The sequence below is a fragment of the Hemicordylus capensis genome, chromosome 3, assembly GCF_027244095.1.
Source record: "Hemicordylus capensis ecotype Gifberg chromosome 3, rHemCap1.1.pri, whole genome shotgun sequence".
Taxonomy (NCBI): Eukaryota; Metazoa; Chordata; class Lepidosauria; order Squamata; family Cordylidae; genus Hemicordylus; species Hemicordylus capensis.
In genome coordinates, this window is record NC_069659.1 from 38046645 (window position 1) to 38059251 (window position 12607).

At 48.2% G+C, this 12607-nt stretch overlaps 1 long non-coding RNA gene and 1 pseudogene across 1 annotated transcript in view; both read right to left on the reverse strand.

The window, feature by feature from the left end:
• LOC128352394 (uncharacterized) overlaps window positions 1-935 on the reverse strand; it is a 47334-nt gene extending 46399 nt beyond the window's left edge. Inside the window, exon 1 of the long non-coding RNA XR_008320374.1 lies at window positions 841-935. This is a non-coding gene — a long non-coding RNA (uncharacterized LOC128352394). The remainder of the gene's footprint in view (window positions 1-840) is intronic.
• An 8687-nt stretch (window positions 936-9622) lies between these two features.
• On the reverse strand, window positions 9623-9736 carry LOC128352663 (uncharacterized; annotated as a pseudogene).
• Window positions 9737-12607: the final 2871 nt, after the last annotated feature.

The following is a 12607-nucleotide window of genomic DNA, read 5'->3' on the forward strand; positions in this document are numbered from 1 at the left end:
CGGCAGGGGCGTAGCAAGGTTGGAGTGGGCCCAGAGACAAGATTTTAAAATGGGGCCCCCCCACTCAAAGTCCAGGGCCTCCGCACACCCCAGGCCCCCAAGGATTTAAGTCTGATATTTCAAAATAAGTATGCTGCCTGGAAATACATTTCACTGAATACACACATGCACACTTCACAGTATATAGTGATATACATTGAGTACTATATATTTGTGCTACTTTTAATGCCTAGAACACACTAGCAACACTAATTATTAAAATTGCCTCCTCGCTGCAGATTAGCCAAGGAGACTTTCAACCATGCAGGGTGAGCCTATGTTTGTTTTCTCAGAATTCTGAACAAATTCAGTCAAGTTTGATTGCAGGAGGTTTTTCACAGGAGGCTTTTAAAGCCCTTTAACACACATCTCCTCTGGAATAGAGGTGCTGCATTCACATGTTGGCCAGATTTACCCTGAAGTCCCTGCAAGTTATTGGGGAGCAGTTCACACACAAGAAAAATAAAATAAAATAAAAGCACAAGACATGCTTCACAGTTCTCACTCAGACCTTCTGGGCTGCAAAACAACTTGAACATAAGTGCATTTATAAATGAATGAATGAATAAATAAAATTAATAAAATACTGTTCCAGAAGTTTTTGCAATTTTCTGCCATGAAACAAGCCACTTATAGGACTTTTTAGATAGTTTTTTTAAAGCCAGCAAATTTTCCAAGCTGTTTAAAAATAAATATTCAGAGACTTCTCAGTCCCTCCCCCCAATATCAAAGCCCTATGGCAAGCAGATCCCTATATATCCGGGTGGGGAAGGTAACCACAAAAGGGAGTTCACACTCTACCTGGCAGCAGGGGGTCTTCTGCTAAAGAGAGCAGTGGTGGCCACTCTGGCTGCCTCCTCCTTCCTGGCTGGCTTGGGCCCTACTGGAGTTCAGGCTTCACAGAGGCCTACACCAGACCTCCGGGGAAGCCCCGCCCACCCGCCGATCAGCTGAGAGGCGGGAGAAAAGGAGCTCTTTGCAGCTTGTCTGCTGCCTGCATTGCCGGCCAGGAGAACAAGCTGGAGAGACCGCGAACAGGGCAAGTGGCTGAGGGGCCTTGGGGCTGGGCAGGGGGCAATGGGGAGTCACGTGAGGTGCCCCTGGGGTGCCCCTCCAGGCAGTGGGGCCCCCAGACAACTGTCTCCCCTTGCCCTATCATTGTTACGCGCCTGCCCTGCGGCCCCGACACGCCAGACGTGGGTGGTGGGTGGGTGTTATTTCTCTCCCAAACAGGGCCACACGGCCCCGCCTGGAAACGAAATCGGCCCATGCTGCATTTGCAATGTGGGCTGGAGTGACTCTCTCTGACTTCAAAGGCAGGGAGAGATGCTCCTGGCCTTGCTGCCTACACAGAGGGGCCAATTTCCCTCCCAAACGGGGCCACGCCTGCGCTGTGATCGGCCTGCGCTGCATTGGTTGGAACGGTTCTCCCTGCCTTTTAAAGGCAGGGAGTCGCTCTGCCCTGCTCTGCTCAATGCAACGTGGGCTGATCTCCCTTCAAAACAGGGCCGCGCATCTGACATCAAATGCGGGGGTGGCCCCATGAGTCTGACATCAGATGTGGGGGGTGAGGCCAGGGGCCTGTGGTGGTGGCCTGTCAAAAGCTCGCCCGATGAAAGATGCTGGTCAGAGATATCAGGTTTCAGTTGTTTTATTTGCTAGAGAGGCAGATTCAACCGTCTCTCCAGGGATACCGGAGTAAGGAGTGAGAAGCCCAATTACAAGGTCAAAATCTGTCCGACGGAGGCTCGAGCCGATTTGACGTGTTGTTTCCAGCAGTTGTTCAAGGCTCAGGCTGCCTGATTTATAGTCCTCGGCCTTGTGCCCTCAATCAACACTCCACCCCCACCAGCTGTCATAGATTCAATCTAGCTCCTGTTGCCCCCTCGCGAGGCGACGACTCCTCCGTAATTCCCTCACCTGTTGCTGACGTTTTTCCTGTCTGCGTCCTCAAGGAGATAGTGGCTGTTCAAACTCTGGCTCAGATCCTGACCCTTCTCCCCAAAGGTCTTCCGGTCCTGAGGGCTCCTCCTGTGCCAATCACTCACCCTGGCCTGTCTCAGTTATCTCACTGAACCTCAGGTGCCTCTCCACCTTCTAGTAAGTTGCCTGCCCCCCACTCCTCTCCCCTGTCCTTGAGTGAGGGCATGACATGGCCAAACACAGGGTGCCACCAGCCTCGCTCCGTGCCTGTGCTGGTTATTACCTATAAAGCCCTTAAGGGCTTGGGTCTGGGCTATTAAGAGAGAGCCTCCTTTGTCATGAACCCTGCCGCCTATTACAATCTGCCACCAGCTCGTCTGGTGGTGACTCAGGGCCAGGCTTTCTCTGTGGCTGCCCCAGGGCTTTGGAATATGCTCCCTGCTGAGCATCTCCTTCTCTGTTTGTTTCCAAGAAAACCCTCAAGACACTCCTGTTCTCACAAACTTTTAATTTGAATTAATTTTAATAATTTTAATAATTTGTTTCATATTTTATTGTGTTTTATGTATTTTAATCTGTCATTTTTAATATTAAAATTTGTACACCACCTAGAGATGTACATATCAGGTGGTAGAAAAATATGATAAATAAATAAAATAAATTTCCAGCCACCATTTTGAAGAAAGAAGCCATTTTGTGACTCATTTCTGTGAAAAAAAGAATTTTCCCTTTGATTTTTTGCAGAAAAATAGGCCCCCCAAAATTTCATTTTGGGGGCATTGTTAGACAGCTGGGGACCCACAGAGCACAGCAGGCACTTATCCCCCTGATTTCTGCTATTTTTCATGCATTTTTGCCTTGTAGGAATCTTACTCCCCAATCACCATAGACCTAATGTTATTCATGTTTTCATTACCTGTGAAAATTGGGGTCCACCTGTAATTGCCGACTAGGGCAAAGGGGTCTCCTTCCCTCTACATCCCTTTTTGCAGTGTCCTTAATCCTTTGCAGTTCACAGAATGGTCTGTTCTCATTTCACTATGTTTTCTTTAGACTGAGAACAGGGGCCATTTCCTCTGCTTATGGAGAAGGGAATAGATCCTGTTCTCAGCTGTAGAGCTTTTTAAAAGAAACCTTGTGAATGAAAGAAGATGGATATACTTTTGAGAATGGAACACTTCAAAGCATTAAATCACGTTAGGACTCTCAATCTGACTAGCACAATAGGCTGTATGGCACTCTACATAACCATTCATCCTTTATGATAATGGATTTGAGCCTGCCCACTCATTTAAGATCTGCTTAGGTTAGCATCCAACTTCTAATTGATTTGGTTTAAATGCATTTAACCAAAACCTCAATATTCATGTTACAGGGATATTGGTTCCCATTCAGCCATGAAACTCACTGTGTGACACTGGGCCAGCCACATATCTCTCAGCCTAGCCTACCTCACAGGGTTGTTGTGAGAATAACCATAACTATGTATGTCACTCTGGGCTCCTTGGAGGAGGAGTGGGATATAAATGTAAACATAAATAAATAAAACAAACCACTTCAACACAGGGTTGCCGCAAGAAGAAGCCAGCTCTGTGTTTATTCAGGCAGCCAGGTGTACCCACCACCACATGATGAATTCAGCTCCAGGCCTGAGGGCTGCACAATGCATAAGAACAAGCCTTGTATCATTTTAGTCAAAACTTGGTATCTTTTTCCAACTGTCTGAGAATAGAGTGATTTTCCATATATGGAAAATGCTGAGATGGGTGAGGAGATGAGTTCTCTGACTGACACCTCTAGCGGGCCAATGAGGGAATGAATTTCAGGCTCACAGCTGTTGAAAACATGCTGCAATTTACTTATCTGCACTTCCTATGTAGAAACCCTGGCATCCTGCCCGCAACTTGGGGGACAAAGTCTTCTCAGAAGGGGCTACCATGCCTTCAAGCAAAGCAAAAACAGTTACAAAAGAGGACTACACTTCAAATTTTAAGAATCACCTTATCTGAAACCTCTGGGGTTATCCACCTGAAACTGGGGAGGCATCAAGCACTTACAGGGGTCTACCATCCCTGGAAGGTTAATCCCATTATGACTTTTTAAAAAAAGGCATTTCTGATATTTCCCATTATATTTCCTTTGCCACCTAATGGCACAGTGGGGAAATGCTTGAATAATAAGCAGAAGGTTGCCAGTTCGAATCCCCGCTGGTATGCTTCCCAGACTATGGGAAACACCTATTTTGGGCAGCAGTGATATAGGAAGATACTGAAAGGTATCATCTCATACAGTATCAAGGAATCAGTACAGTTGTATCTGAATTGTAACTGGATCTGATCCAATCTGTTCTGTTCTGTGCACAGATAGCCCTACAGGCACTGTGTCATAACGTAAGCTGAATGCTGGCCAGCAGTGATATGTCAAAGCTGAAGCTGGCGTGAGGTGGAAGTTATGCAAAACTCAGGTTGTTTGTACTTAGTGCTTTAAAACAGGGGTGTATCTAGGCTGGGGCAGGCAGGGCACGTGCCCCGGGCACCACTTGAAGGGGGCGCCATTTTTTAAAATTATTATTTTTTAAATGGTGACCGAAAACAAAATGGCCACCACACATGCTCAAATGGCCTCTGTGAGGCCCTAGGCCATGCCAGGCCTTGCAGAAGCAATTTGAACATGTGCAGTGGAATGGGTTGTCTGTACTGAACTGTGCCAATACAGAGGGCAAAATCAGACTCGATCCAATCTATATATATAATTCTCCTGGGTGTGCCCAGGAAAAATGCGTCCCGGCAGCTCAGCTGATTGGCTGGGCTGCAGGGGGAACCTGATTAGTCCTGGTGGCACACCCAGGAGAATTATGCGAGGCGGCGGCGGCCATGGCCGGGGAGCCAGACAGTCCTAGCCGCAGAGGCGGGGTGGGCTGGGCCCGGCCATGGAGGCGAGGTGGCGGGCCTGGCGGCCGGCCTGGCGGTGGCACTCTGGGGCCGGCTGCCAGAGGAAAGAGCGCGCAACAGGAGCAGGTTGGGCCGGTGGGCGGAGCGCTGCCGCTGCCGCCAGGAGGAAAAGGGGTGTGTGGAGGGAGGAGGAGGCCATGGCCGGGGAGACATGCAGCAGGTGGGCCCGGACACGGGGGCAAGCGGCGGCGGAGGGTTCAGCGGCTGCATAGGCAAGCGGCGGCAGCAGCAGCGGGCCTGGCTGGTGGCCCCACAGGCATGGCCAAGGACGCCAGAGGTGGCAGGCGGGCCCGGCAGCCGTGGAGCCAAGCGGCAGCGGCAGGCCTGGCCGGCAGCAAACAAGAGGCAGCATTGGGGGGCATGGCCAAAGATTGCAAGAGGCGCAGCCTGAGGGCAAGTGGCGGCGGAGGACCTGGCGGCCGTGGAGGCAGCATCCGCGGGCATGTCTGGGAGGCCAAAGATTGCAGGGGGCCCGGCTGTAGGGGCAAGCGGGGACAGAGGAGACGGTTGACAGGCGAGACTCAGCTTAGTCTCCCACACTGTATCAGCGGGGGAGAAAACGGAAGGGCTGGTGGGGGGGAAGCCACGGAGAGCCAGACTGTGAGGAGAAACAAACACCAGATCTCTCCCCCCGCCCCGCTCAAGTACTACCTTGAAAAACATCGGTCCAACAGTAGCCACACTCAACACTAAAAACAAAAACAAAACCCCCAAGGACTTCTAGGGCAAACACAGGGGTAAGAGCTAGGGAGGAGAAAGATGTTCTGTGTGATTCCATAAAAACATTCAAAGAAACAAACACAAAAACCTGGGGGCTTTTAGAGACAACACTGGGGAAAGAGGTGAGGGAGATGGCAGGCGAGACAGAGGGGCAGAAGGCGGGGAGATGGCAGGCGGGACAGTGGGGCAGAAGGCGGGGAGATGGCAGGCGGGACAGTGGGTCAGAAGGCGGGGAGATGGCAGGCGGGACAGTGGGGCAGAAGGCGGGGAGATGGCAGGCGGGACAGTGGGGCAGAAGGCGGGGAGATGGCAGGCGGGACAGTGGGGCAGAAGGCGGGGAGATGGCAGGCGGGACAGAGGGGCAGAAGGCGGGGAGATTGCAGGCGGGACAGTGGGGCAGAAGGCGGGGAGATGGCAGGCCGGACAGTGGGGCAGAAGGCGGGGAGATGGCAGGCGGGACAGAGGGGCAAAAGGCGGGGAGATGGCAGGCGGGACAGAGGGGCAGAAGGCGGGGAGATGGCAGGCGAGACACTGGGGCAGAAGGCGAAATTCTCACAACCAGCCAAATTCTCACAACACAACTCCAAAAAGTAAGTAAACTACCGCACAGAAGCTCTGTGCGGGTTCAGCTAGTGAATAAAGAAAAAGGGTAAATGTGCTGTCGAGTCAATGTTGACTCCTGGCGACCACTGGTTTTTGAGGTTTTACCAGGAATTGGGCATGTGCATTCATTTTCAAAACGAATCGGAACTGAAATGAATGTGTTCCATTTGTTTGTATTGGCTTTGCATGGGAAATGAATGGAAAATCAAATTAAAATAAATACAAGGCAAAATGAATAAAAAATTTAGAAAACGAAAACAAAAACAAATAAAAATGAAAAATATTCTTAGCAGGTATTGCCTAACAAATAAAATAATTATAAAGTTGATTTTTAAAAATACAAACTGCATTTTATTTATTTTTAGTACACTGAATTCTGCACTTATGATTGTGTCTTACATGGAATCACAGCATACATACACACAACCCTCCATACTATCATCTGGGGCACAGTGAGTGGATTCCAAACCTTGGTGTCTGGTGCACCATTGACAGAAGGTCCTTCTGCTCACAGAAGGAGAGCTGAACTCATGCAAGAAACCCTCCCGAGGAAAGACCAGTGGACTGGAGGGAACAAATGTCCCCAAACTGCCAATGTCTGGGGGCCCCCTGGAATACCCCCGGGGGACTCCTCCCCCCTAGCACACAGCTGTTGAACAAACTGCTTGCCAGCTGGTGGGGATTGACTGTGAGGTGCTGCCAACCTTCTCATACCCCTGGGAAAGATGCAACTCTCCGACCACACACGGAAGGTACTTTGGACAATGGTGCACTGCTGTACTAGAGGTTTCGATGCCCCCCAAAGGGAGCAGCCAGAACTTAACACAAGCTAGGTTCTTCCCACAGCCACCACACCCTGAAGTGATGATAGGCACAGCCATAAAAAAGCTAACAAATTCCCTTCTGCATCAGAAGTGCTCTAGAAACTAATTTGACGCTAATTTATGTGTAATAATGCCAGGAACATTGAAGTGCTTGATGTTTCATGACATTTCTGTTTATTTTTGAAAAGGAGCCTTCACATTTCAAGAACAAAGAGGGATAAAGATTCTTTCAGTCAGAAATCAAACAGCAATCATTTCACCAATCATGTAAGAATGAGTCCTGGAAAGACCTATCTTTTAAAGGAAAAAGACATAAAAGCACACATTAAACCAGTTTTATGCTTCTGCAGTAAAATACTTGCACAGTAGGGCATCCTTTATGGAAGCATAAGGGCAAAACACATTACATAATCTGAGCGATGAGGAAAAAGGAAAAAGGACTATAAATCTGTCATCTTGGGTGTTTTATTCTGTAAAGCAATATCTTTATCGATTCTTCTGGAGTGAGGCAGGACAAAATGACTGAATAGAATAAAACTCGAGGCTTTGGGAAATGCAGTACAATTTCCAGCCATGCAATGACTACAATGTGTGAGATGAGCACAATACGGCAAAGATGGCATTTCGCTGCCATTCTTGAAGTTTGGCTTAGTTTGTAGGAGAAGATGCAATATGAAGCCTTACCAAGAAGTTTGCCGCAAATAGGGTGGCTTCTCGCCACTCATCCTTCTTTTAAAACTAACAGAATATTATACTTGTACCTTGAACAAACACATCTAAGCATGCCTGCCACAAAGGCACAAAATAGGACAGAAATTAGTTCTACATGGAAATATGTAATAGTGGTACATATGCTGGGAACCTCCAGGCTTGATTACTGTAATGCACTCTTTGTGGGGCTGCCTTTGTATGTAGTCCAGAAACTACAGCTGGTTCAGAATGCGGCAGCCAGGTTGGCCTCCGGGTCATCTCGGAGAGGCCATATTACTCCTGTTGGCTGCTGATAAGTTTCCGGGCAAAATAACAAGATGCTGGTTATAACCTATAAAGCCCTAAACAGCCTGAGCCCTGGATATTTAAGAGAATGTCTCCTCCGTCATGAACTCCACCTCCTATTGAGATCACCAGGAAAGGTCCGTCTGCAATTGCCACGAGCTCATCTGGTGGCTACTCAGGGATGGGCCTTCTCAGTTGCTGCCCCAATGCTTTGGAACGTTCTCCCTGCTGAAATTAGAGCCTCCCCATTTCTGACTATTTAAAAAAAAATCTTTAAAGACACATTTGTTCACCCAGGCTTTTAATTAAATACCATTTTAGTAGTTTTAATGTTGTTTTAAAATATTGTTTTAAGGTTTTAGTCCGTTGTAATGTTTTAACTTTTTGTTGTTATTTATTTTAACCAATCTTTTAATTTCTTTGTTTTCATTCATTTATCTGTTTTAACTAATGTTTTAACTTTTCTGTTTTCGTTGTAAGCTGCCCAGGGACGCAAGTTCTGGGCGGTATAAAAATATGTTAAATAAATACATAAATAAATATTAAAAGAAAACAATCCAGTATAACTGACTGGCCCAGTGTCAACCAAGGAGTTTCACAGCTGAATGGGGATTTGAACTCAGGTCTCCCTGGTCCTAGTCCAACACTCTAACCACTATACCACACCTGGTTGCCACTGTGAGAGGCAGGATGCCAGACTAGAACCTAGGAACAGAGGAATCTGCTTTATACCAAGTCAGACCATTAGTTCATCTAGCTCAGTATTGTCTACACTGACTGGCAGCAGCTCTCCAAGGTTTCAGGGAGGAGTCTCTCATAGTTCTACCCGCAGATGCCAGGGAGTGAACCTGGGACCTTTTGTACTGAAGAATGCAGATGCTCTTCCATTGAGCTATGGTCCCATCCTTTAACAGGGAGATCTTACAGCCAGTGGCGGAGCCAGACCGTGAGTGGACTCGCTTATCCAGACCCCCGCGTCTGATGTCAGATGCCAGGGCTAGCCAGGCCCCCGTGTCTGATGTCAGACGCAGGGTGTGTGGTCTGACTCCTGAACAGGGCTGTGCAGCCCCGTTCGGGAGTTAGAGCCAGGCCAGTGCTGTCTTCGCAGCGTGGCCAAGAGCGTCTCTTCCCTGCCTTAAAGGTAGGGGAGTGCCGCTTCTGGCTGTGCTGCGAACACAGCGTTGGCTTTCAAACTCCTGAATGGGGCCGCATGGCCCCATTCGGGAGCTAGATTGGGGCCGGCACTGCGTTTGAAGAGCCGTTCCTGGCCACGCCGCGAATGCAGCGCTGGCCATTTAACTCCCGAATGGGGCCCCGTGGCCCCGCTTGGGAGCTAAACCAGCACCCCTGCATCTGACGTCAGACGTGGGGTGTGTGTTGAGGCCGTGAGGTGTGGCCCCTGAGGGGAGGTGGCCTGGGTTCTTTGAACCCATTCACCCAATGGTGGCTCCACCCCTGCTTACAGTGTGTACATGTAGTATCCCATCCAAATTGAAACCAAGGTGGATCCTCCTTAGCAGAGGGGACAATTCATGCTTGCTACCACAAGACTAGCTCTCCTCCTCCAAACATATGGAACACTTCATGAATTTGTGTGTTATCCCTACACAGGAGTCATGCCAATCTTCTCTGTATTGATCCAGTTTTGATATATGTGCTGTCTTTGGCCTGATCCAGCAGGGCTTTTCTTCTGTTCAGACTTTTGTTGTTGTTAAAGAAAAAATACTGAAACAATAATATGCAGTATTCTTATGAAACAGTTTATTAGAGCATTAGGCTAAAATGCCGTATAAGGAACATGCAAATAGTGCATGTCTATGATCTGTCATATCTATGGTATATCAGCCTAGTGACAGTATGTACTCACAAGCTGCACAATTGGGCAAATGCAAAAATGACTCGGTTTGCATTACCCAACAGTAAGCATATTGTTTTCAATTGCCTTACTCTTATGTAACACAGATGGCACTATTTTTGCAGTTGCACAACTTGTGTGCACATACCATCACTAGGCTGACATGCCATTGCGCCAGATATCAGTCAGTGTGTTCTTGGAGAAAGGGATGCTTTGCGTTTCTCAAATAGCAGCCTCCCATGGCACAATGCACTGAAAGGACAGTCAAGAGCAGAATGTGATAAGGCATGTGTGTCGGGGGTGGCAGGCAGGGTGGTCCTTAGAGAGCCCTGGCGGGGTGTGGGGCCTGGGGCAAATCAGCCAGTGCGGGGGACCATTCTGGTAATTCTAATGGGGGTTAAAAGAGCGGGGCCTGGGGTGGTCGACCTGCTTGCCATGCCCTAAGGACAGCCCTGGTGGCAGGAATGGGTCTGTTGTTCCAAGGAAAAAAGTCCAACATCCTTTTGGCATGGCCATGACTTTGGCCATGCCTAAAACACATCGTTGCACAATTGGGGCCTGCCTGCATATCTCTGTTTTGAAGTGCAAATGGCAACTGCATGGACCCCAATTCAGAGTGGGACCTTGTGGGATGGGGATAGAGGAGCTGTAGCTCTTTGCTCCCACTGTGGTCTCAATCCCCCGCCCCCACAAATTACTCCTATGGAAATCAATGGAATCACAATGTGCTTAAAGTTGGTGGAATGTGCTATTTATCTATGTCTCTATTCTCAATCCAGACAGTGGTGGGGACAAACCTGTTTTGCCACACACACACACACACACACACACGAGCTAAATCTGACCACAAAAATGACTGCCGTTGTAACCTCTCCTTGTTCCTCTGAGTCCACACTCTAGAGAAAGCTGCCCCCTTTCTGCTTCCAGAAGACGCTGGGAGCAAATCAAGTACAACTTGCCCCATCTCCTGCCTTGGTCAGTAACTAAAGGGGTTGAGGCAATGGCAGCTTTACTTCATGAAAAGCCTCCATATGTGCTGCAGTCACTCTGCAAACTAGGCAAAGAGGCACCTTTCAGAGTAGTGATTCTCTTTCTATTAAGCAGCTAGCACAGCATCCCTTCAGTGGCTGTTGCTACGGTCCACCTTGTGTTTCTCTTTAGATTGTGGGACTTTTGGGGACCGGGTACCACCACCTTCCTATTCTTTTTCTGTGCAAACAATTGCAGACTTTTCGTTGAAAATGAGATATGTAAATAATAATAGTAACATAAATAACAGTAGTAATTAGCACAAGAGCAGTTCAAAGGCACATTGAAGCCTTAGGTATGCAAACTGGTCTCTTTGCCGCAAGAGAAGGCTCATATGGAAGCAGCCCTGCATGTGTGCAGCTAATGCAAATGGTGATGCACATCCCAATGCACATGTGAATGTGCACTGAACCATCTAGAGCAGGGCTGTTGATCTAGATCCACAACGCTCTAGAGCTAGATGTTGTCAAACTACAATTCCCATCTTCCCCAACCATGGCTGGGGATACATTGTGGCTGGGGATGCTGGGAGATGTTGTCTAGAAACAGCTGGAGGGCCAAGTTCGCCCACCCCTGATCTAGACCCATTCCTTGTTGCATGTGGCTCACTGTGCATGACTACAGTTGGATCGGGGCCCACAAACATAAGGAAATAGCTCTGAGAAAACTCCTCTCTAAGCTTCCCCAGTGTTCATGCAGAGGCGTTTTTTCTTTTTCCTCCACGGTGGGGGCAGGGGGAGAAGTCCTTATAAGGTGCCATTACATTAAGAAATCTTTCCAAGGGAAATGTTTATCATGGATTTACTGTTTATCAGAGCGTTTGCAGAAGCATCATTTACGCAAAGCCCTGAGTCACTGGGAGTACAGTAGATGGAAATGGCTGGCAAAGCGAGTGAATTTTTCTGCATGACAATCAGGTCAGTAGCGTGCCTCCATTATGTTAGATTAGTAAGCAATTGCTTTAAAAAAAAATATCATCAAACATTGGTCACAATTAAGACAGGAATAATAAAGCAGAGTGGGCAGAGGGAGAGAATTAATTCAGCAGGCCACAACCTGAAGCTCTTTATTGAGGTTTCTGCTGCTACATTTCTTTTCCTTTTTGAGCTGTAAATTTCAGCTTGGTATGGGGAAGTGCTATTTAGGTGGCTGGTGACCTTCAAACCAATCCTGATGTCAGTCTGCTCTGCAGTAAATCTGGGAAGAATGTCTATGCAATGAAAGACTTAACGGGTAGGGTATGTCACAGATGTGTTATATACAACGGAAAAAATAAACAGACGTTTCTCAGCAAAGATGAACCTTTCAACTTGGGCCAAGGGAGACAGCTCTGAATTGTTCTGCGATGCTTTTTCTCTCTTTGTTCCATGCCTGAGGCTTAGGAAGCTGCAATATATTGAATCAGACCACTGTTCTATCTAGTTCAGTATTGTCTTCACAGACTGGAGGCAGCTTCTCCAAGGTTGCAGGCAAGAATCTCTCTCAGCCCGGTGCATAACCTGGCGGTAGTCTATCCTCCCCCGCTCGATCTCCTTCGGAGAGTTGAAATCCAGATCTTCCGTCTAGTATGGCACACAGCGTCCTTCCCTTTGGCCCGTGCAGTAGCATTTAAGGAGGTTCAGCGGGGAGGCCTAGCCCTACCTCCCCTGCAACCCTATTTTGTAACT